At 30.5% G+C, this 24,448-nt stretch overlaps 3 pseudogenes across 1 annotated transcript; 1 reads left to right on the forward strand and 2 right to left on the reverse strand.

The window, feature by feature from the left end:
* Positions 1–1,811: 1,811 nt before the first annotated feature.
* LOC147908422 (uncharacterized) lies at positions 1,812–4,659 on the reverse strand (annotated as a pseudogene).
* A 39-nt stretch (positions 4,660–4,698) lies between these two features.
* LOC147908423 (uncharacterized) lies at positions 4,699–5,394 on the reverse strand (annotated as a pseudogene).
* A 2,170-nt stretch (positions 5,395–7,564) lies between these two features.
* On the forward strand, positions 7,565–23,375 carry LOC105149793 (uncharacterized; annotated as a pseudogene). The gene is made up of 6 exons (XR_015546398.1): positions 7,565–13,549; positions 18,017–18,119; positions 21,219–21,326; positions 21,562–21,717; positions 22,661–22,762; positions 22,827–23,375. The product of XR_015546398.1 is annotated as an uncharacterized LOC105149793 (transcript).
* The last annotated feature ends 1,073 nt before the right edge of the window (positions 23,376–24,448 follow it).

The raw sequence follows: 24,448 nt of genomic DNA on the forward strand, positions 1-24,448 counted from the left end.
GTCTTCTGCACCTCTCCGCCATAGTTGCGCACATTCCTCACGAGTCGCCAGCTTATTTGAAGAATTCGCAAAGGGTGGGATTCCGCAATAATTATTCGACTATCACCCTTAGGGTAACAAAACAACTCTATATTAAAAATTGATTTGATACACAATACAATGTATCGTCTTCGACGGTTACAAATGGCTACTTCGCACTACGCATTCTCGCGGTTTATCTATCAGCTGATTCCTCGTTTCGGCGGTTTGGAAGACCCTCCTATACTATAATCTTTGTTTCACCACCGGAAGAATATTCCCTTACCACATTTTATTTTTCGACCACTATTGCGAGCTATCTCAAGTCTTCTACTTTGAAGCCGGGCGAGAACTCTCTTTATTTTTTGCTGAGTATAATGACCGACTCCATCTTGTGACAATCATCATTATACTAATCCTAATTCTCTTATATCTTAACCTACAATTATATATATAAATATCCTATCGTTTATTACCCATAATAATCTTACCCATCATCTTAATTGTAATGCTTAATTTACTTATATTAACTTATTGCTAACAATTTCATCTTACTGGTCTTATTCCTAATCTTAATCCTACACTTATCAATTTACTATTATCTTAACTCTATGTGTTTCTGTGCATTTGTCCTTAATTGTAATCCTTCACACACGCATCACCTGCACCTCCTATCCTTCAAGGCCTAGCCGGCTTCGGATCATGTAGTCAGAAAATCCACTTCTGGCTGCATTTTAAGGACTACCTTTTTGAGATACAGCATAACGCGTTGCCGATTTGTGCGCATTGTCGTGCGACTGCGGATACGGCGATGCACACATTGTTGTTTTACCTATTTTGGGCCGCGGAGAGAACGTCATTTTTTGAGCGATTGGGGCTCGATATCATTGACAGGACATATGACATTGTCAGGACGGCTATGTGCTCCGCTGCGTGTTAGATGGCCCTCATGGATTTCTGCGAGGCCGTCATGACGGAGCGGGCCGAATGGAAGTCAGGCCCTGAAGAGGCAAAAGACTCTTTTAGGGCTTGAGCCTGTCTGGGGTCTGACGACATGTGTAAAATGTAAAATGTATATATAATTAGAATAGTATTTATCTACATATTTAGGATAGTATATATAATTAGGATAGTATTTATGTACATATTTAGGATTGTATTTAATATAATAAGATAGGATTCTAGTTTTAAGTAGTATACCGGTCATCACCATGGAAGTGGGAGCGTATACTCCACGACTTGGATGTATCCTGATGATATGCCGCCGGGTAGGCGGTTCTGAGAGTTGCCCAATATGATCTTGCGGAGGTGCTGAATAGGAGGAGCTTTTTAGGTAGGCGATGATATTCGCTGTTCTTCCATATAGAAGGTACACAAACTCAATGAATCCTGCACAATCAGGAGATCGGCTCCTGGATATCTTCTCCTCATCCGGTTAGGTTTTCCTTCGGGAGCATCCCGGATGAGGGACTGTGAAGATTTTTTTTATATTATAAGATAAGTTAACAATATTTATTATAATTATAATTATATATATATATATATATATTACAATACATACACGGTTAAAAACAAATTTTTACGTAGCGATGGTATATATAAAACGTCATCGAGCTTACCATCTAGCCATTTGCCGTTGACGAACATTTTAATATTATACCGCGACCTCTCACTTCGCAAGTCGAGTTATCACCAAGACTTACCGATTCGCGATAACCTTCGTCTAGTTTACTAAACCATTCCCGGCGGAAACACATGTGCCGTGAGGTACCGCTATCGAGAATCCATACTTGACTCGGATCGTCTTGCATTACGCGTGCAAACTCTGAATTTGATACCATGAAAGCACCGAAGTCGCATCATCCTTCGTCGAGTTGGGGATTTCTTTCTTATTCCGGGCGTCGTCACGTTTCTTGTAGCACCGCTTCTCGATGTGACCTTTCTTGTAACAGGAGCGGCAAAACATTTTCTTTCTGTCGTGTCCGGCATATTTTCCTTATTGCGCTTCCTTCTTTGAATTGACGTTGCGTTTCGAGCCACCTTTTCTTTGAATTTTAACTACGGCCAATGCGTTTGTTGTTTCTTCAAAATCGGCCTTCTTCGATGAGAAGTCGTTCGATGAGGTTGTCTCGATTGGTTTCGCTTACGCTCCCAGGCGGTGATGAGCGAATTGAATTTCTGCGGTAGGGTGCCGAAGATCTTGGTCATTATCATAACCTCGGATAATTCTTCGTCGACGTCTTTTAACTGCCTGGCCTGGCTATTCTCGATCTTGGCGACTCTGTTGTGCCACTCAAGTCGTTCGAGGCCATCTTGTATTCGTGGAATTTTGTCATAAGAATAAATTTATTGGCAGCACTTTTCTGTTCGTGGATAGAGCTCAGCTTTGCCCACATTTCTGGCGCTGTTTTGCATATTACTAAATATTCGAGTTGCGAATATTCTACTGCTGACGATAGGATATACATAGCCTTGGCGTTTCTAGTATTCCACGTTGCGCAGTCAGCCGCAGTTGACTCTGGTTTCGGGAGCGTTTGTCATGTTCATCAGGCTACTTGCCGTTAGAATGATTTTAATCTGGAATTTCCATAATTGGAAATTTGCGCCGTCGAATTTTGTCACATTTTTGAGGTCGATTGTTTCCGACATCGTGACATATGCTTACGCACGAAAGAACGTGTAGATTATTTACGAAAAGGTTAAACTTCTGTGCACAAGATGTAGAGAGAGAGATCCTCCACTACGTATGTAGCGTTGCGTGAAAAATGTGGCGTGTCGCTGCATCTTGACTCTCAGAGAAGATTAACTCTCAATGATCAAATTTTCACGAGCACTTTCTTTCCACAAATTGCCTGGGCCTATAATCTGTTGAGAGGTTAGGAATGTGCAAGCAATAATGACGACACTTCTTTATACGGATTTTATTAAAAGAAGACGCACGTGATTGCTACACTTGCTTGAGCGAGTCACTCAGCGAACGAACAAGAAGAGGGAAGTGATGACGCCCAGTAGCGATACACAGTGATGGCGAGTAAAAGGGAAAACGCATGGTAACACGCCCTCGTATGAATCGGTATACATGTGGATCGCATGTGAAGGCGCAAGATATGAATAATGCAACTTAAATCTAAATGATATTACAAAAGAAAAAAAATGATATTACATAAGAAATCAAAATATGTAGAGCATTAATTAATTCTAACGATTAATTCCAACAATTACGAGTACGATAAAATATAAAACATTTCAACTTAGATAAAATAAAATAAACTATATAAATAATGCTTTAGTATTCATTTAATAACAAGTAATTAGAGTCTCTGTAGATATTGAAAACAAAATTAAAAATTCAACTTTGCAATTCTCTTTTTGATATACATGTTACATCGCGTTCATTCTTAATTAAGAAGTGAGCATTATTAACAGTAACTAGCTAAATTAATTAATTGTCTCTGAAACATAACTTAATGCTTATAAATCACAGATTAAAAATGAAATACTGTTCTTTTAACATTTTTACGAAATACATTAGCTGTTTAATTACTTCAGTCAAAATTTCAAAAATTATACTCGGAGTACTGCCTGTAACAATACTTATTTAAAAGAGCTGGAAGGAAATACTTTTTATTTAAAAAATCAAGTTATGTAACATTTCATTTATAAAAATAGAATCTTTCAATTTGTACTATCATTAAATCACAATATGTATAAACTATGTAACAAATCTCTTTATTTGCAACGAATAACTGGCCTTGAATTTGCATATATTGATCTCTTCACTCTTCAAACATACAACATTTTCTTCTTTAAAATACGAATACGGCACAATAATTGGATTTATCTCATGATTTCGTGAAATATATGGGCATTTTACTTCAAATAGATAGTTTGGTCCCAACAATCTATCTCGAGAAACAGCTGAATATGGACATTCCTTTGATACAATTAGTCTTGATTTCTTTATCTTCCTTTTAATTCCAATATATTGAATGTACTTATGGATGGCAAATGATTCATTAATAATATCATAATCCAATGCTTTGTTATGTATTCTTTTTTTGGATTCAGCAGTCTTAAGGCAAGTGATTTGGCAGTCTTTTCACTCTTAACCATGCAGCAATCTTTAAAATGACTAGCTATGATACGAATCTATTTATGAGCAAATCGTAGGGGATTGTTAAACTGGCCACGAGTTTCTATCTTTATCTTCATAATATCTTCCTGTGTCACATCACGAAGGAGCATGCATTGGAGGAGTTTATTTTTAGGATTCATCTTTGATTCATGTTTGATTCAATTCAACACCATAGGGGTTTGCGGGAACCAAAAGGCATATTTAAAAGGCATGCTTAAAAGGCATATTTAAATAAAATGATGCACACAAATTATGAAGTCGTTCTTTGATACTTTTTCTCCTGCAATTCGGAGATCGGGGATTAAACTGAATAGAATTGCATCGATACTTTTTAGAGCAAGCAGCTTTTAATGGAATGCCTTGGTACTTCTTCTTTGGTTGATGGAAAGTTGCAATTTTTGAATGCATGCCTGCCTCAATATTATGTCACCTTCACGTATCATTTGTTCAATTCCAAGGAGTACCACAATGATATGCTTACAGTGAGCTGAGCTCCTTCCCCGCATATTCGCAATGAGTGGCTTCTATTGTAACATCATTTGCAATCATTTGAGATGCATGTTATAAGTTACTTTTTTATACATTTGAGCATGTATCACTCCTTTAAAAAAGAAAGTGTCATTTCTCTTGCAGTATCTGACAAATTTCAAAAATTGATTCTTATACATAACTTCGCCATATCATCCTTTTTCTCAAATCCAAGAACAAAAGATATAAATAATAAACAAGTGAACATATTTTCACAAGTATAATAACTACGGAATGCAAGTTACTTATTTGTATAGAGATCGATGTGAAATCTGGTGATTTTGGGAGTTGGGGTTGAATTGGCATTTATATTTTTAAATTGTTTATCCTGGAGAAGATCAAATTCAGGACTGGATTCAAATTAATGTTGACATCGAAGTTGTTGTTGTTTACATATGCTATCAATCTAGTAGATAGAAATAGGAATTAGTGACTGTTGATAGCCGCAAGATTATTTTAACCTTAATTCTTAATAACGTTTTATAAACAGTGTATTAAAATCCACAGCAAATTATAAATAAATAACCGCAGTAAGTAATTGTCTTGATATAGATACAATGATTCTTTTTTTGTGACTTTATTAAAATCACACGATAGCTTGATAGGAACGTTATACCGATATTACTTATCTTTCCACAAGTTCGGCCTTTTTTCCTCTCAAAGGCTTCCCTTTTTTTCAATTCTTCCTTCAATTGAACTACTTTCAATTGAAGGAATTATAATCCATATTATTTATTTTTCAATAATAATTTCAATCTACATCAGTCCATTCACTAATTCGCGCTTTCGCAATCATGTCCTCTAGATCAGTGCTGCCCTCTACGCTGAGCTTGTCAAATTGCCATCCCTATATTTCAAACATGTAACTCGTACATAATTTTAATTTTTTGACTAACAGTTATGTCAAAAGGTGAATTTACAGAGAATATTCTCAAATTTGTCGTCCCATTTTATCTATAATAATTATTAGGTATTGGAATTAATTCGTAGCGTTTTACAAGTGATGGGAAGTACTTTCATTAATGTATTTTTTAATGCTCATGTGAAATAAATAACATTCTTTCATTAAAAAACGCTACGAATTAATTCCAACACCTAATACATAATAGTGATATGATTTAAATATGAAATGGTGACAGGATTGATATATAACAATCATGTATTAAGATGAAATGCATACGTAACATTTATGCAATGCAAAATTTGTCATTGTGATATCACAAATGGATGAAATTGTTATTTATTTAATACTTATTGACATATTGATCGGATTTCTTTGATTTGAAGAAGTTTTTTGGTTATTTTTTGCTATTAGAATTAAAAAAATAGTTTATATAGTTTTGCAACTTTTTTTTAAATAAAAAAAAATTTTTTTAATACGTAACAATAAATTTTTTTTAAATAAAAACTATTTTCTTGTGTAATAAAAAGATTACTATCTTAACAAACACTACTCCGATTCTATCTTAACAAAAAAGTAATTTTTTTGTTGTTATTTACTTTTATTTTTCTTTCAGTTCAATTTATTATTTATATTGTTTCGCATACCTATATTCTTGTCTTATTAACTAATTATTGAATTATCTAATTAATTATTGAAAAACGCATCGCATCGCTGCCAAGATTTGAACTCACGATCCCTAGAACGATAGCCTAATAACATTTACGCTGAGCTAATCTTGTGATCGAGTCACTGCCAACATTACTTGTACCCCTTATTGTTTATATCATTCCTATATTTATATCGTGCCTCTGCTGATAGTTTAATATTATTTGAGAAGATTACATGGAAACGAAATAATATATATAACGAAATATATATAACTGATATTTATTCACTTATTGTTAGTTAGGAAATGATAATAATATATCTATGTTAAATACTTATCTTTTATATTTTTATATTTATAAAAACCGACATGACAATCAAATATATTATTATCTAATTGCATAAAAATATTTAACTGATAGCATAGGTTTAACTGATGGCAATAGAAGCAAACTATACAGAACCTAATCTATGTTTTGAATCGACTTTATTTACTAAATTGTACTGATTATTTTGATTATTTTTTTATTGACGAATAATCAGAAATAATTTATAATAATACTTATTGATCGATTGTTGATGATTCCTTTAATTTATCACATTTATTGTTTCTTAATTTGTTTATATAATTCTCACTTCTTTCAATTCTTTAAACAAATGTAATCGCTATGAAAAATAAATATAATTTATGAAATTAAGTTACATCATAGTAGTGTAATTTAATAAGATCGTATTAATGTAATAGGAAAGTACGATTTCATAATTTTAGTGATATAACTGTTATAGAGTTACAGTATACATTCCTGCAGAGAGAGAGAGAGAGAGAGAGAGAGAGAGAGAGAGAGAGAGAGAGATGCCAAATATAATTTACATCTTTTTCCATTATGGCTTTGTATTGTAAATCTATTTTGTATTTGTTATGTCTCAATCATAAAATAGTACATGAATGTAATTTAATTACATTTAATTTACATAATTATGTTATGCTAAGTATATAAAATGATATGTAACAAAATTATCATATTTATATCAGAATCTCATTTACGCCATAAAACTGTCTTGTTGTTATAAAACAAAGACATCTGAATAATGAATAGGAGTGGGGTGTATAAACTAGTGCTTATTGACTACGCCGCCCCAAACAAAAAAAAAATTAACATATCCTATCCGCTTGGGGCTTAACTGCCTAGAAATTACAGCATAGACAATGTCCACTTGGAATATTTCTAACCCATGAAGACAGTGGGGTATGAAAACAGTCTTTTTGGAACGATCTTTTTACTGTCTAGGCTGCAACTTCTAGATAGTTAGGCCCCAAGCGGGTAGGATATGTTAATTTTTTTTGTATGGGGGGGGGGTATAAGAGTCGGAAGTGAGAATCGCTTCGCGTAGAAAGTTGAAACCTATGTACAACAGTACAATTATAGAAGTCGAATTGTGTCTAATTGGCACCGCAATGTGTCTGTTTCAACTTGTGTTCGATTGGAATTGTGTCTGATGGAAGCTGTCGTATGTTTCCTTCTATCTGTGTTCGATTGGCACTGTGTTCGATTGGATCTATCGTGTGTCCGTTCAATCTGTGTCCGATTGAGATTATGTCCGATTATTTTTGTGTGCATCTGGGGACCCTCCCGAATCGTCTTTAAGATTCCCTTAGTATAAATGTTCTTTATGATTCTGTGAATTAAAGATCTGATGCATCAATTAATTCAAAAACTGAATAAGATATTGTACACAGCCTATAGAATTGTACACAGTCGATAAAATTGTACACATCGAATACAATGGTGCAGCTTTATATTTTTTGCTCCTTATAAAATAATTGTTGGACGCTGTAAATATTGTAACTTATTACTTTGTTTTTAATTCATAAAGAACTGAAAAATTTCTAGATCACTACAAAAGGAAGTTGTTAAAAAAAATGTCGCAGTTTTTATCTTCAGAGTAAAAAATAAAAGTGATACCTTTTTGTAATTTTTGATATGCAAAATGATAGATGATTCAGAAATGAAAACCATGAAAAAATTATAATTTATCTCAAAATATTAAAATCAACATATGAAGCTATTAAATATTTAACATTTAAAATTATTATTATTGAGTTTTTTGAACGTATTATTTCATGTTTTATTGCCTTCGTTTTTAAACATTATTATAACAATCTATGTAACAAAAGTTGATTCTTTTGGATTTTAGTATTCTTTTAACATTTTCTTTTACTTGTTTTAGTACACTTTCTATTTATGAAAATTTTAATATAAATTTAACAAGTATAAAAAGAAGAGCATAAGCGATTTATTTTAATATAAATAACAATATGAATACATTTTGCATGCACTACATTTTTTAATTTGTTATTATATATTATTGAAAATATTAAAAAATACTTATTTTTTCTAAGATTTTTAATTAGCTTATTTTTAATTAGCTCTCTTTGTGTTTTGATAACAGAAATCGAATACTTGACACTCTGCTGATATGTTTTTAAGTGTCTTAATCAAAAATTCGTGTTTTACTTTCTTATTGTTAGTCGTTATACTGGAGAAGGAATCTAGTTGCATTAATTGAAATTCTGATTAAACAAAACAAAATTTTCTGATTGATTCTACTATAATTTTAGTTTAGATACATAACTAGAATTTTAATTGGTCAGAATCTGATTCGTTCATTTTCAACAAAAAATTGTTCTCAATACACATAATATCCAAATAATTTAATTGATATCTCACTCAAGAATTGAAACTGAAAATTCTTTTTATCGACATACATGATATTTGTCTATTTGATAAATTTACTTATAATTTCGTTTATATTTATTTCTTGTCAATTTATGACTTTATATTGAATACTACTGTGACCTGAAAAATAACAATATATATCATATTATTATATAATTTTATACTTTATAAATAAAAAATAAAATTATCAACAACAATATGATATAAGAAATACTTTTGGTAGTCTTCATAATTATAAATTACTTCTCTTATTTTAGCGAATATAACAATAACAAAAATTTTCAGAATTACAGTTTTAGATATTATAGTTTTATAAATTATAAAAGTAATAAGGCTCAATAAATCAAAATAAGTAAAAAGGAAAAAAGGCTACTAGCCTAAAACATAAATTGATAAACTGTATTGTTTGAGATCGGTAATTCGAAAGAAAAGCACGAATTCTTTCAGTCGACCGACAGTAATTGTCATTGAACGCACCCATAAAGTGAGCTCGTGATTTCATCTCGAGCATGATCTTAATCCTCGTTAAAAATCAGCGATTTGGCGTTCTTTGTTCTTTTAAAACAATTCGGTATACGCAAACAAGCACCGGTAACGAACACTCGAAAGTTCTAGAACAATTCAATTCGCGCACGCGAGCGCCGCGCTCCGACGAATACGTCACGCGCTGTCACCAATCCCACGTACGGATTTTCTATCGCGCATGACTGTTACGTTGAACGTCGTTAGAAAAGAATCCAAAGCGCCAATCAATTTTGTACAACTAATGCCACGTAATAATTACGATTGTGGCAAAATTTTATTGGATTTTTCCCAAGAAGAAAGCCCAGGCCGAAAGCAATAAATGCTTCGATCTCGCCGTCCTCCGTTTTAGAGTCAAAAAAGTTCTCAGAGTTCTCAGAGTCATAGTCTCACTACTATATCGCTTCGTAAAACCGCCGTGCTAACCGCTTAGTGAAAACCGCTATAAAACGAATCTTTTCGAGAAGTGCCGCGAACATCGCCGAGATTTTCCATCACCGCGATTCCACATACAATTTGGAAAAGGTGACCGCATTCAATATTCTGTTAATCTAATATTTAATTAATTATATTTTCTGACTTTGTAACTGTGCATATTAAAGAAAATTCTTTTGTTGAATTACAAAGAAACGGAGTTCTCTTTACTGTCGCGTATCATATCAACCTTGTGCCGTTCTCTTACTCGAATCTTTCCGCGCGGTGCATTCCCGCACATTTTCTGGTCCTTCGAGCCGGATGTGATTCGCAAGAAATATTGTTAGACAAACACCGCATCACTTTAAAAATTTCACGTCAGCGCTCTCACTCTGATTCGCTCTCGCACAGTATAAATAGTTAAAAAATAAAATAAAACTATGACAATAAAATTAAAAACGTAAATTATAATTTGACAATCGGAAGGTGAACAAAACAAACGTTTCGATCCTTGTTGGATCATTTTCAATGTGACAAATAAATTAATGTGACAAACAAATTAACAATAGAGTTGTAACGTAGATAAAAACAGATAACGTAGATAAGAAATTAAGTAAAATTCGCATTCAGACGCAAAATTAACTATAAAACTCGCTCCAAATTGAGAGGAAATCAAACAAACGATTATAGTTGACACAAATGTGCTCCTCCGAACCGTGTGTGTATAAGGACTAACATGTTCTGTTAGCAAGTATAAATTATAATAATAAATTAACGACGGAAGTAAATAAAAATAATAAGAAAAGTACAAATCGAGTCGCAAACAATAAAAAGAAAGGTACAAAACAAGTAGTAAATAATAAGTCAAAATTAAAAGAAAGAGGCAAAAATTATCTTTGATATTATAAGACAAGCACATAAGAAATAATAATGATGAGAAAAAGAGTAAAATGCCGATATTCATTGTATATGTATGATGAGTTTAGAACAAATAAATTTATAATAAGTACCTTAATTGTGTGTCGAAATGATGTATTATCGATTAGGCAATGCAATGGGAATCGAAATTGATCATCTCTCTAGGAAGCTAAGATATAAAGTATGACATATAAAGACAAGAAGATTGAAATGGAAAACTAGAAAGGGAAGGGGAAAAAAATAAGAAGGAAAGAATAAAGTGGAAGGAAGAGAAAGTAGGGAGAGAAGAGAAGGATAGGAAAGGGAAAGCAGTCAAGAAGGAGAAAGAGATTGAATGATCTGTAAATAAGTATCAGGTAAAGATTCGGTATTATTTTGCCTATTAAGGCCTTGTTTCTATCTTATAATATGAATCATTTCAGACATCAATCTCTTATTGTAAGAAGATTCGCAGTCCAAAATTCTCACATTATTCCATTTGAAATTATGATCAAAATTGATTCGATGATCAGTTATGACAATAAGAGAACCTGTATGCTTTTGTCAGAGATATGTTCGTGTAGTCTCGTGCTCAATTTTCTTTTTATCTGACCAACATAACTCGCCTCACAATCATCACATGAGATCTTGTAGACAACATTCTGATTGGATAGGAAATTAAGCTTGTCTTATAGTTTTATAAATTGTGAATTGTGTCCTACGTTGCATGTAATAACAGTAATATTGTATTTTTGTTACATATTACTTTATTTTCGGAAATGTAAAGTACGGAAATAATAAATAAATATGATTTTCACGAAAATTGATATTTACTTTAACTATCGACAAAACACATATTTATTTTAATAATTATGGTTAATAATTTAAAATGCAAAATTAAAAAATTTCAATTTCTCCTTGCTCATTTATGATGGTAAAATTTTGTACATTCCTTTTTTTTCGCACAATAGTAACATTATCACATCTTAAATTTAACGTTCCTTAAATTTCTTTTTAAAATTTAAATTAATCGTATTCGATCACTCTTCTGTTTTTAAAAATAAAATTAAAAGTGATAAACAAAAGATGTCTACAGTAATTCAATCATTATTTTTAAATTAATGAAAAAATATTAATAGAAAAATTAATAATGTAGATTTCTATTATCGACTACGTACCTGAAATTTATCTTTTCTTCTGCGATATTTTATTATTTTGTATTGTTACATTTTCTACAAATTGCGATTTCTAAAGTAATTTTGATTTACTGGAAAAGAGTAACACGAAAAGCATTAACTTTCAAAGAGTAAATTCACCTTTAAATCAAAGTATACTTTCGGACAATTTATTAGCAATGTCATCTGATAATCCACAATTTTCGATATTTTGGCCAATATATTATGTCATTACACTATTAGTTATCTATATCGACATTGATTTCTAGATTCGTTCTGATATTGAGATAAAAGTATGATTCTCGCATTCACGTCGCTCTATAATAGACATAGTGCCATAAGATAATTATTGGTTTATAATACAGGGATAGCTGCAAGAAATTAGTGATCATATTTACTTTGCGGTAAATGTAGCGAAAAATATAGTTTTTCATTAAATTTCACTACGACTATTCATTTATACTACACTTGTACAACGATTAATGATAGGATAAACGTTGAAATAATTATAACGAAATAAACACAGACCGTCATTGCTTGTCATATGATTGTGTACAATATATTAATGATAGTAGAAAGACTTAAAATTTCAAAGGGAATTCTTGAAAATAGTCGAGATGGTCAACAATTATAAAACGAACAGGATAGTCACATACCTCTGCAAAGGGAGAATTATTTGCAGTAATACAACATAAAACAAAAGTTAATGTAGACCTAAGCCATATTCTTCTATCAGGCACTACGTATGTTAAAATAATTTTTATTTATTGCGAGTAAACAACATTAAGAAGATGGACTTCCAAAATGTAAATCCCTTAAATGTTCGTTTGAATATCATCTCAGGCAATTTATTACCTATAACTAGCGATGGTTCATCGTTTCATATAACATGGAGAATATACACTATTATCATATGGATAATTGAATTGTTCCAAACCTGTGCAACGATCTGCGGGTTTGTATTAGTGGCAAATCGTGAGACTTTGCAGAATGCTGGAACAGTTAGTATCGTATTGAGCATCGAAGTGTTCATTTTGCTTACGCGTATGTACGCAAGCAAAGACCTAGCAAGTCAATTAATCCAAAAGCTGAATAGCGTCATGCACTCTGGAGATGAGACTATGAAAAACATTGTACATTCAACTCTGAAACCATTAGAGATTCCACTTGAATTTTATTGCATAGCTGGAACTGGATCTGTAATAGTATGGTGTAGTATGCCGCTTATATTAATTTTTAAGAAGAAGTCGTTTTTCTACGAAGATTTTGGAATGATGGCAGCCTTCTCAAAACAACCGTTTTCAACAAAAGTTTTTGTGCTGGGCAATCTTATCGAAACTGTTGCTAGTGCTTATATATTCCTAAAAAAGGTTGCTTTGAATGTCTATATGATAAATCTTGTATTACTGTTAACAGCACAGTATCGTTACATCGCAATAAAGCTCGCAGCAATATTTCACTATAATACTTCACAAAATGAAGGCCATGAATTCCAAAAGGAAAATTATTCTGTAAATTTATTGGTGGAGAAAAAGATAAGAAAATTATGTTTACATCATAACACTATAATTCTGTAAGTAATCTGTGAATGAGCATTTGCTAACTTCACAATTTTTAACTTTATCTGTCTGTTAACTTTTAAATTATTCCTACATAATTCCTGAATTAAATACCAACAAAATTCTTATAAATGCCAATAAAAGTCTCCACGGTTCTTGAAGCGTTATAAATAGCATATTTATAAGATGATAAGATATAGATAATTCTATGATAAGATAATTCGTAAATAATTGGGAAGTATTATACTTATCAAAAAAAGATTAACATCAAGAATTATTAAAATAAAAATAAAATCAGATGTATAAAAATAAAATGCCTATACAAGCCTCCGCAGTTATTGGTACATAAATAACAGGGGAGAGAGGGGTAGCTTTGAATATTTTTTCTTCTCAGGCTCATAAATTACTATGAAATTATTTGTATTTCTGTTGGGCTAGTAGTTACTATAGAAATTGATGTACAATAATAAATATCGAAACAAATATCATAACGACATATATGTTTTATTTATATTTTAAAAAAGCACTCTTTTTGTTCAAAAGTATCCCTCGGGGAAAAAGGGGGAGGCAGTTTTGAATTACTCTGAGCCAGTTTTGAACGGATTGAAAAAATAAAAGATTAATTCCTTATGTATTAATTTATTCATACAAATAACCCCTATAGCAAAAAATGTCATAATTACATCACAGCAATCATGGTTACATTATGACGTGCGAATGTTCATTTTATAACAAAAATCACAAATGTGATGTCATGACGATGTGTGAATGTCTCTGTAATATGTGTTATTTTATTATGACAATCTCACAGTGACATCATTTTTTTTTCCTGGGCGGTTCTGTAGGATCATTCATAGCAGTCACTCATTTTTCGTACTTTCATCTCACGTGAGTTCTGTAGGATCATTCATAATAGTCACTCATTTTTCGTACTTTCATCTCATGTGAGTTTGTCCGCGTGATTCTGTAACGACGAAGTGAAAATACGAAATCACTAGATTTGCCGGTATGGCGAAAAACATGAAAATGTGAAGTGAAATATAGGCCACGGTCCGATTCACGCTCACAACGCTTAAAAATCATTTCATCCTTGTTGTTTGTCAAATATTAAACGAAGACAAATATGAACGCTCATATGAGCGTTATCAGCGTGGACCATAAAGTTCAATTTATTCCTAATTTTAAAATTGAAATTTGATGACGAATAAGTGTCGAACATTGATTAAAAGTAAACCGTGAGTTATAGAACTGGGCGACGATTTTCTGCCATTATTTACGAAATCAATCCTGTTGAAAATTAATATCTCTAAGCATTCTTCATGTAATTCTCATACATGGTTCAAAGAACTCTTCATTCTCTTCTTCCAGTAACAAAATTGCTACCATGTATATTGCTATTTGATTTATTTTTGTCTTTGGACTGTGCAAAATTATATATTTAATCTTAAAACTGTCAATTCAGTCGGCTGTGGTTCCTCTCTCGCTCTATTTCTCAGTCTTTCTTTTTCGGATCTCATTTTTCGACAAAAAATTTCTTGAAAATTTCGAACGAATATCCGTGAGATGACTCACCTTTTCATCATGATAAAAATTACGGAATCACGCGGACTGCTCACTTTCACTACATTTTACTTATCCGAATCGACCCCCTTATTGTAACTCTATAGCGATGTGAATGTGACCTTTTGTTAGGGGAAAAGCCTCCTTTTTGAAAATATAATAAAAATCGAAAAATAAAAGTTAAGCACTTTTAATGATTAATCAAAATAAATTAAAAATATGATAAACTCTGCTTTTAAATTATTAAAATTTAAGTTTCAAATAGACTATCTTTCTTAATTCTTACAACTCTCTTTTATAAAAAAAAACTCTTATAAAGCGATTTCTCAAGATTTCGCATCTCAATCAGTAATAATATGCGCCTAACGCTATTATCACAAGAACTCGAGTGTATAAAGTTCTCCTTTATAGTGTATAGTCCTCCTTTCTTCGAAAATTACAATTTTAACAACTGTTCCAGATTATTCTCAATTTCTTCTACATTGTTCCAAAGCGATATTATCTTATTCCAAACGATTCTTCAATAAAACAAAAAAAAAACAATTTTTTTACTAGCCCTTTTCTGAAAAATTAAATCATTTTTTCTTGCTACAGAGTGTTCTAAATTCAAGTTGCTCTAAACATTGTTCCAAAGGACAATTTCGTATGTTGAACGGAAATTGTAGAAAACGAAAAAACAATTTCTTATCCAGCACATTCCTTTCATAATACTCAAACAATTCATTATCGGTATAGATTATTCTAATTGTTCCAAACATTGTTCCAAAAGGACGATTCAGTCAAAACAGAATTCGTGGAAAACAAAAAAAAAATTTTTCGACAAATGGATTCTCGCATCAAAAGTAAATATACTATCTCCTTCTTGTTCCAATGCCGAACTATATATTTTTAGTTGTTCTAACCCTACGAAAATTCTGCAATATAAATCTCGTATTGCTACCGATTTTTCCAAAAATTCATCAAAAATAAATGTACGCTTCTTTTCATGTTTCAATGAAAAAATTTTTTATCCGAGTTGTTCTAGTCCTACGAAATATATTATAGTTCTGCATTATAAATCTCGCATCACTACTAATTTTTTGAAAAATTCAAAAATACAAAATATTCATTTTTTTTTTCGATTTTTGGTAGAACTGATAGCGATACGAGATTCATACTGCAGAACTGTCTTCCATTAGAACAACTAAAAATATAAAATTCTGTATTGGAACAAGAAAGAGATGGTACGTTTACTTTTAATCCAAGAGTCCGTTCGAAAAACTTTTTTTTGTTTGCCGTGATTTCTTATGTTTGATTTACGGAATTGTTTTTTTCGAACAATATTTGGAACAACTAGAACAATCTTAACGATAATGAATTGTATTTGAATAAATAAAGGTGAGTTATAAAAGGGGAGGCTAGCAAAAAAATCGTTTTTTTTTGTTTTATTGAAGAATCGTTTGGAATAAAATAATAACGCTTTAGAACAATCCCGTTGTATTATATTACAATTACCTTGTTGAACTGGCATTTCATGTTACATGTAACATGTGTTTATTGGGATGTAGAACAAATTGAGAACAATCTAGAATCGATGTCAAAATTATAATTTTCAAAAAAATGAAGCTAACTTCACGTAAGAATTCGATAATGAGTGGTGCTTTCTAGCAAGCGACGCAGTGTGATACAGTGATCATATTATTTTCGTTTAACATTAACAAACAACAAGGACGTAATGATTCACTGTGTTATACTGTGTCATCTATGTCTCTTGCTGGAAAGCACCATATGTCAGACAATCCGGAAAATTAAAAAAACCATTGGCTCATAGCCCTTATTATTATCTATATTTAAAAAAATCATATCACATAATTTAATTTCTACTGTATACATGTATTGTAAACAAGCAATAACACGTAAGCAGTAAGCAAATTGACCAATCACAGTAGAGACCGTAAGGCCAATAGCAAATCTCATGTTGTGATTTCCTTAAGCACATGGTTCATACAAAAACGTAAGACAGTAAGACGTAAGCAGTAAGGAAATAATAACATTGGATTTGCTACTGGTCTTATGGTCTCTACTGTGATTAGCCAATTTGCTTATTGCCTTATGTTTTTGTATGTGCCTTAAGCTTTATGAGAACTCGCGTAGCTCGCGATAGTCGCGACTGAAATACTCTAAGGTGCCCCATTTGCTTTGTTCTACCCCCTATCAGTCACTTTGAAAAAATATCTTATTTTGTTTACTAGAATAGCAATAAAAATCAAATATTTCATCTTTATTACATAGATATGGATGTAAAAAAAAACACATAGCACAACAAAATGTTAATTATTTAATGATTTAATTATAAAATGCTTATGTATGCGAGACGAAACGTTTAGTACGAAAGCACAAAAAACACAAAACGCTTCTAGATTAGATTAACGATTGCAACTGCGACAGCTACTACTTGACAGTTATTTGTGACTGTACTGCCATTTCAAAAATTACAAATGTAATCTCAGAAAAGGACAGTTCATTTTTAATTTGTAAAGTTCAAAACTGTACAAAGCTGCCTCCTCTTTCCCTATTTATAAGGCAATAAAATATAATTCGTAAACAGTTAACTGTAAATAATGCGTGTTTCGATTCTAAATTTAAGTTTTCCTTGTGCGAAAATCAAGTACAAATTACTATGTAGTGTGTAATAATATGTTACATGTAATATATGTAAAATTATATAAGTTGCCAAATAATACTCTTGAGATTTCCATGGGCACTTTCCATACAAATATTATTCATAACCCGTTTCGCGGGTTAATTCTATGTCCAAATCCATTCTTAGAATACCAACGTTTCATGAACATTCACTTCATCAAGGCGGGCAGCAATCTAACTGAGTATCATACTTTTTTAGTTCTGAATTACTCAATATCTAATATATAAACTTTTTTTAGCACGACATTGATATTAAAGAAATTCCTGTCCTTTAATATGAGTTTAATATACTTGAATAATATCTTTCTCTTCTGTTTTGTCGACATCGTTTTCATAAACGCAGTAAGTAAAAACTAGTATACACACATAACACTAATTATTTTAGAAATACTTTTTATTGCTCGAAGATAAAAGATTTAATATTATTTATATTAGTAAAAAATAGATAGAGAAGTTTTCAATAAAATGATAAATGAAGTGGGCCTTATTTGATCAAAGCATATCTTATTTAATAATATTTTTGTGAATAATATTTTGCTTGAACTTGTAATTAAAATTTACTGATAACAAAAAATTACACAAAATAATTATTTGCTAAGATCCACTTTAACTGAGTATGGTTCTATCATTTGTGTTAAATATTAATAAATTATCACATAAATTACACAGTAGAAACCATTTAGTATTTCTGTTAAAATGAATACATGTTAAAATTTTTGTGTTTATTGAATTTTTAACATATCCGAATTTTAATTTAACATAATATGATTGTTATTATTTGAATATTTTGTTTTAAATAAAAATTTAACATTTCTCAGTGTTAAAATAACACAATTTATAGGTAAGTAAACAAATAACATAAAAATAATGTAGTTTTAAAATATAAATTCTAAGAATTAATGAATAAAATGTGTATGCTGCTTTAATATGTTATAAATTTACTGAAGAAATATGTTCTGTACAGCAAGTTGCATATTTTATATATAAAAAAGTATAGATATTTTGTATTATTTTTTCTTTATAACAGTACCTACTAACAAGACAACGTCGAAATGACGTGAAAAAAACTGTGATTTTAATAACGGTGATGTCATGTGACTTAAGTCGGACATAATTGTCACGTGATTTTAACCCTTACCGTACAAGGTACAATTTGATGCCTCAGCCGTCCAAATATGGATCACTAGAATCCGTTCGTTTTTTCACCTATTCAGAATAATTCAAAAAATTCACCTACATACTTTCAACTTTTTAGAATAAATATTTAAACTTTATTTTGGAAAATAATAAAATGTAATATAATTTATAATTATCGAAAGATTCATAAGTTGGGAAAAAATAGGATTTGATTTTAAAAAATATAACTTTTCATAATAAACGAATATAAAAAAATGAGTCCAGATTTTGTAGTTTAGATATGAAGTTTTGAAAAAAAAAATACTAAAACTTTGAATTCTATAAAAAATTGAATGATTTAAGCACATAAATATGAGTAATTTTTAACAAAGAAAAAATAGGAAAAGTAGAGTTAAAATATACATTTAAATTTTGTTGTAAAATAATGTATTGTTTAATGAAAAAGAAATATAAAATGTAAATACACATTTAGATAATTATGTAAAAAAAGGCGTAACTTATCTAAAAAATAAATAATCCCTTTAGAAAAAAATTTTTTTAATAAAAATGAACATTGAGACATTAATTTAGATTAAAAAAAAGAATATTAGATTAAAAAATAGAATATTTGTAATGATTTTGATACAATTCTTATTTTTCACAAAAAGCACCCTTTGTATACTAATGTTACATTCAACCCTTGGGAAAGTTTTAATTTTCGGGATCATTCGAATAGATGACGTAGAAGAGTGGAGAGAGTTTCGAAGGACGCTTAGACTTTATTTCACAGGTATACTCGCAGAAACGAACACATGAGAGGACGTACTTTTTATCGCTCTGGAATATGGGTCAATGTCCTGAAGGGACGCTATAACATGTTTTTGACGAGCAATGCCAATGTCGGTCCGAATTTTGAGGAACTTAATCCTTATAATTCGGGACCGGACCACGTGCTTTTCTCTGAAAAGCAGTGAGAGTGAGTACAAAGGCTTTTGATTCTACAATAAATTGAAATTGGTGCAAGTCATTTTTATTAACAATATTTTAGTTTATTATTAAATCAAAAATTACTTAGAATTATAATATTTTAAGTAGTTGTATCTACATTTGCAACTATTATTATTTTAACATATTGTAAGAGTAATCTAGTATTCCTGATTTAATTTTGTATTGCAGTATTAAGTTCTATAAACTAATTACTATGAGCTATTTAATAAAGAGTTGTACATTATAGAACGCGGTTAGTTACTTAAATTATTAATCGGAAAATTATTAATTAGAGACAAGTATACATGTCTTTTGCCAGAGTTAAACCATAAGGCGAGCATGAGTCATGTGCGTGCGTGCGTTAATGCTATAAAAATTTGTTTATCGCGAATCACTTGTTTCTAAATAAACATTTTTTTCGGCTGGAAACTTTTCTCGGATTCGTGTTATCGGTTTTATTTGTTTATCCCTTGCTTTATTGAATGTTGCGAGACGAAGAAATCGTGGAATTCATTTGACGTAACTTGAGTCATTAGTGTCTCACGCCAACTTAAATTGTACGCTACTCACAGGCAGATTGACGACCGGAGTCGCCTCGCACATGTCTCTCTCAGCACAACTTTTTTTGCAGGGAGATAAGCGTCGGATTCATTGAACTTGCGAGAAACTTGCACGAATAGGAATCGATCACTAGTGATCCAACTTTGTACGATAAGGGTTAAATATTAAAACGGTACGTCGTTAACATTACATTAAAAAACCGTCGCTGACATCTATACATGTAGACGTGATTTGTATGTCCAAATTTTGACATAAAATAAGTGCAAACGTTATTTCCATGAGATTTTATACAATTTATTGATATTCGTTTATATTTTTATTATTCTTTCTTAATAGAAAATACGTATAGAATTGTTTTTTTTTTTGGTAAATCTTAAGATGAGCCCTTGCACTTCCGATTTTGATAAAACTAGGCTCGATCATTCGACGCTTTTATACATAGCGTTTATGCATCAAATGATGTTATATATTAGGGCTACATTCCAAAATGTACTCTCCGAAGAAAATTTTACTTTACATATTGTAATACATATACATTGTAATACTCTACATATACATTACGTGTATATTTATATACTACAGTAGCATTATAAATGTGTCAATTTGACGTAAAATTTGTTTTTAAATTGTATTAAAGTATTAGTTTTTTATGTTAATTTAACACAAAAATTTGGATGGCCTGTTTGAGACATGTAAAATGTGTTAAATTAAACACAAAATTTTTTACTGAGTATCTATTTTTTTTATTATGATATTAACAACATATGTCAAATTTAGATAACATCGGGAGCATTTTTTGAAGGATCTGTGCTTATTGTATACCTATGTGGCGCATTAATACAGCTTTATATTCTGTGCTTCTGCGTTCATCAACTATTAGAAGCGGTAAATTTTATTGAAAAGATTTTATTATTTCTTCATTTCGGTTACACTAACAATTTTTATTAGAAGAAGTTTTTATATTATGAAAAATATCTGTTTATACGAAATATAGCCATTTTATAATTTTAAAAGTAACTGAAAGTGAAATACAATCAGTAAATGTGAGCATGTTAAATTATGTATAATAAGTTGATAGTAATCAATATTTTTGTGTATTATCATCCTCTGAAAAATTTAGAGCAAAGAACTAACAGATAAAGCATTCCACGAAAAGTGGTATCAATTTGGACCATCCTTGAAACATATATTCAGAATGATTATGGTATCTAATAATTTAAAGACAAAATTGTCTATTTCTGAAAAATTTAATTTGTCTCTCCCTTCATTTTTAGCGGTAAGATTAATATGTTATATATTAATAGATCTTGGAGTATACATATATTAAATAGGCTAATATTTAATATTATTATCTTAAATGCATATTAAATGCATGTTCTAATACTATTATTGACACGATCATGACAACTTTGATTCCTCAAAATCAAAGTAATTTTCGAAAGTATTTTTAGCAAAAAAGCGATAAAAATAGTAAAAAAAATAATAAAAAAATAGTAAAAATAGTAAAAAAATTCTCTAGTTAACAGATACCAAAATAATTAATAATTTCAAACAGAAAAAACGGGGCGAACTTCGCTTCACGTGAAAAGTCGTGTACCCCAGGCGAAAGATGAAGTAAAAGCAATCATGCGAATTTCAGTCCGTTTTTGCAGCACGATTAATAAAAAGGGTATAGGCGGACACATAACGCATGCGTAAGTGTACATGGATATGGATTCATCGTAGTGTCTTCTTATACCCTCTTCATGCTATTAACCGTGCTGTAAGCGAGCTGGAATTCGCATTACTTGGTGAAAGTCGCTTTGTGTGGAAAGTTATACGCTCCGAAGCAGGGAAAACAGTAAGGTGGAAGTCACTTCGCTTGGGAAATCGTGCGTCCTTTGATAAGAGAAGGGATTGGAATGGATATTGCTTCGCGTGGAGTCGTCCGCTAAGAGCAGGGAGAAAATAAAGTCGCTTCGGCCCGCAAGTAGAGGAAGAATATTTTTGGAGAATATTTTTACTAATGTTCTCGTATTTCTTGCTATGAATGGTTTCGAAAATTACTTTTATTTTGAGGAGACAAAGTTATTGTGATCGCCTCTTGTTATTAGTTATTATTATCACTAATTTATTTTTACAAGTACTATTACTTTTAACAATTTTCGAGCTATTACCAGAGATACTAATACTTAAGCATATTTTCAAATATCATTCTTAATTTTTAAGTATTGTTTTAGATTTTAAATCAATCATATTCGATTGCTATTTTGCTTTTAAAAGTAAAATGAAAATTGACATGGATCTTAATTGCATCGATATCTTGTACACATATTTAATAGGTAATGAAATTTGATTATATGAATAATCACATATTATTACTAAAATTTGTATTATTTATTTCAGAACAAAACATTTTACAAAATAAGGAATGAAAGACTATAACTGATAAATAGAACACCTAAGTAGATATTATCCAATTAGCATCTTAGAAAACATAAAGTTTCATTGTTAACATGCAATATACATGTCGGAAGTTTATATTATTTTTCTTCAACTTTTTGATAAAATCAAATTACATCATTATAATTTTAATGTGTGAATGAAAAACTTAAAAAGGTTAATGGAGGATTATGTAATAATAATATATATAGTTTTCTTTTCAAAAATAAGAAAAAACTTTAAGCACGATGAAAATGTAGATTCATAGAACATTATTAGCATTTGAATTTATTGTAAATCAAAAGATTGCAGTTTTCTATCTATTGAAGAACACTTAGAATAGCATTAGCACTGTGATTTCTTTGCAACTCTGTGACATACGTTGGCGCGCAATTATTGTAATACATAGTATCATAAAATAATCATTGCTTTTCAAGGTACATGTGTAGCTACAGGAAAACCGGTGATACTATTTACCCCTATAATAAATGCAAAAAATTGTTCTACATTTAACATCTTTCTTAATGTGAACTTATTCATTCCAATATCTCTTCGCAATAAAACACAGGGCTGTTTCAAATAGTCCAGAGATACTTTATATCGTCGACGATATTAAGTTCCAATATCTACACAATGATCGCAGAAGGATTAATAATTACGATGAACAGGCAGAATATCATCGTTTTGTAGCATATAACCCATAATAAAAATTGAACAATAGAATTATTCTATAGAAATGATGTCTATTGATTGTCTATTCTATAGATTTTGAGAATAGAGGGGATGCTGGAGCGAAGGCCGAACTTGATCAAGGTCGATATTACAGGTTTTCATTTCCAATGTATAAGCTGCTTACGCCCTCTGAAGTTAATATGATCATGCAGGAAATTCGATTGATTAATTATCGATATTTTTATTCTGTTTCCTACATTACCATCTTAACAAGGACGTGTATTAGGATCGATCCCACAATGTAAGATTTATTTTGGAAAATTTTCCAATTTTAGAATTGAAAAAAAAATAAACATAATTGAAGTTAATCTTATATTTGTAGAATCGGACCTTAGAAATTTAGTTACATTATATACATATTTAGTTGTATTATATACACATGCAATGTAGGCCGTGTTCTAATATATATCACCAGTACTAAAAGTCTGTAATATATATAAAATACAGATTTTTAATTAATAGATATATCGATACGAAATCGTAATAGCACTTTTTTCTTACATCCAATGCCATTTTAGGTTACGATAATATATTATCATAAATGAATATCATAATATATATATATATATATATATATATATATATATATTATATATATATATATATATATATAGATATTCATGCAGATATTCTCTATGTCCATTTTTGTAATATTAAAATTTTATATTATAATGTGTATAATGATATATAAAATGTAATTCTAACGTTGTATATAAAGACATTCATGAATACGAATTACAATTACATTTTATGTGTATTATAATATATGTGTATATACACAATAACACAAAAAATATTATTGACATATTAGTGAAGACATAAACATGTTAGTGAATTAATGATATATGCAATAT

The sequence above is a fragment of the Acromyrmex echinatior genome, chromosome 10 (genome assembly GCF_024713525.1).
Source record: "Acromyrmex echinatior isolate Ae372 chromosome 10, ASM2471352v2, whole genome shotgun sequence".
Taxonomy (NCBI): Eukaryota; Metazoa; Arthropoda; class Insecta; order Hymenoptera; family Formicidae; genus Acromyrmex; species Acromyrmex echinatior.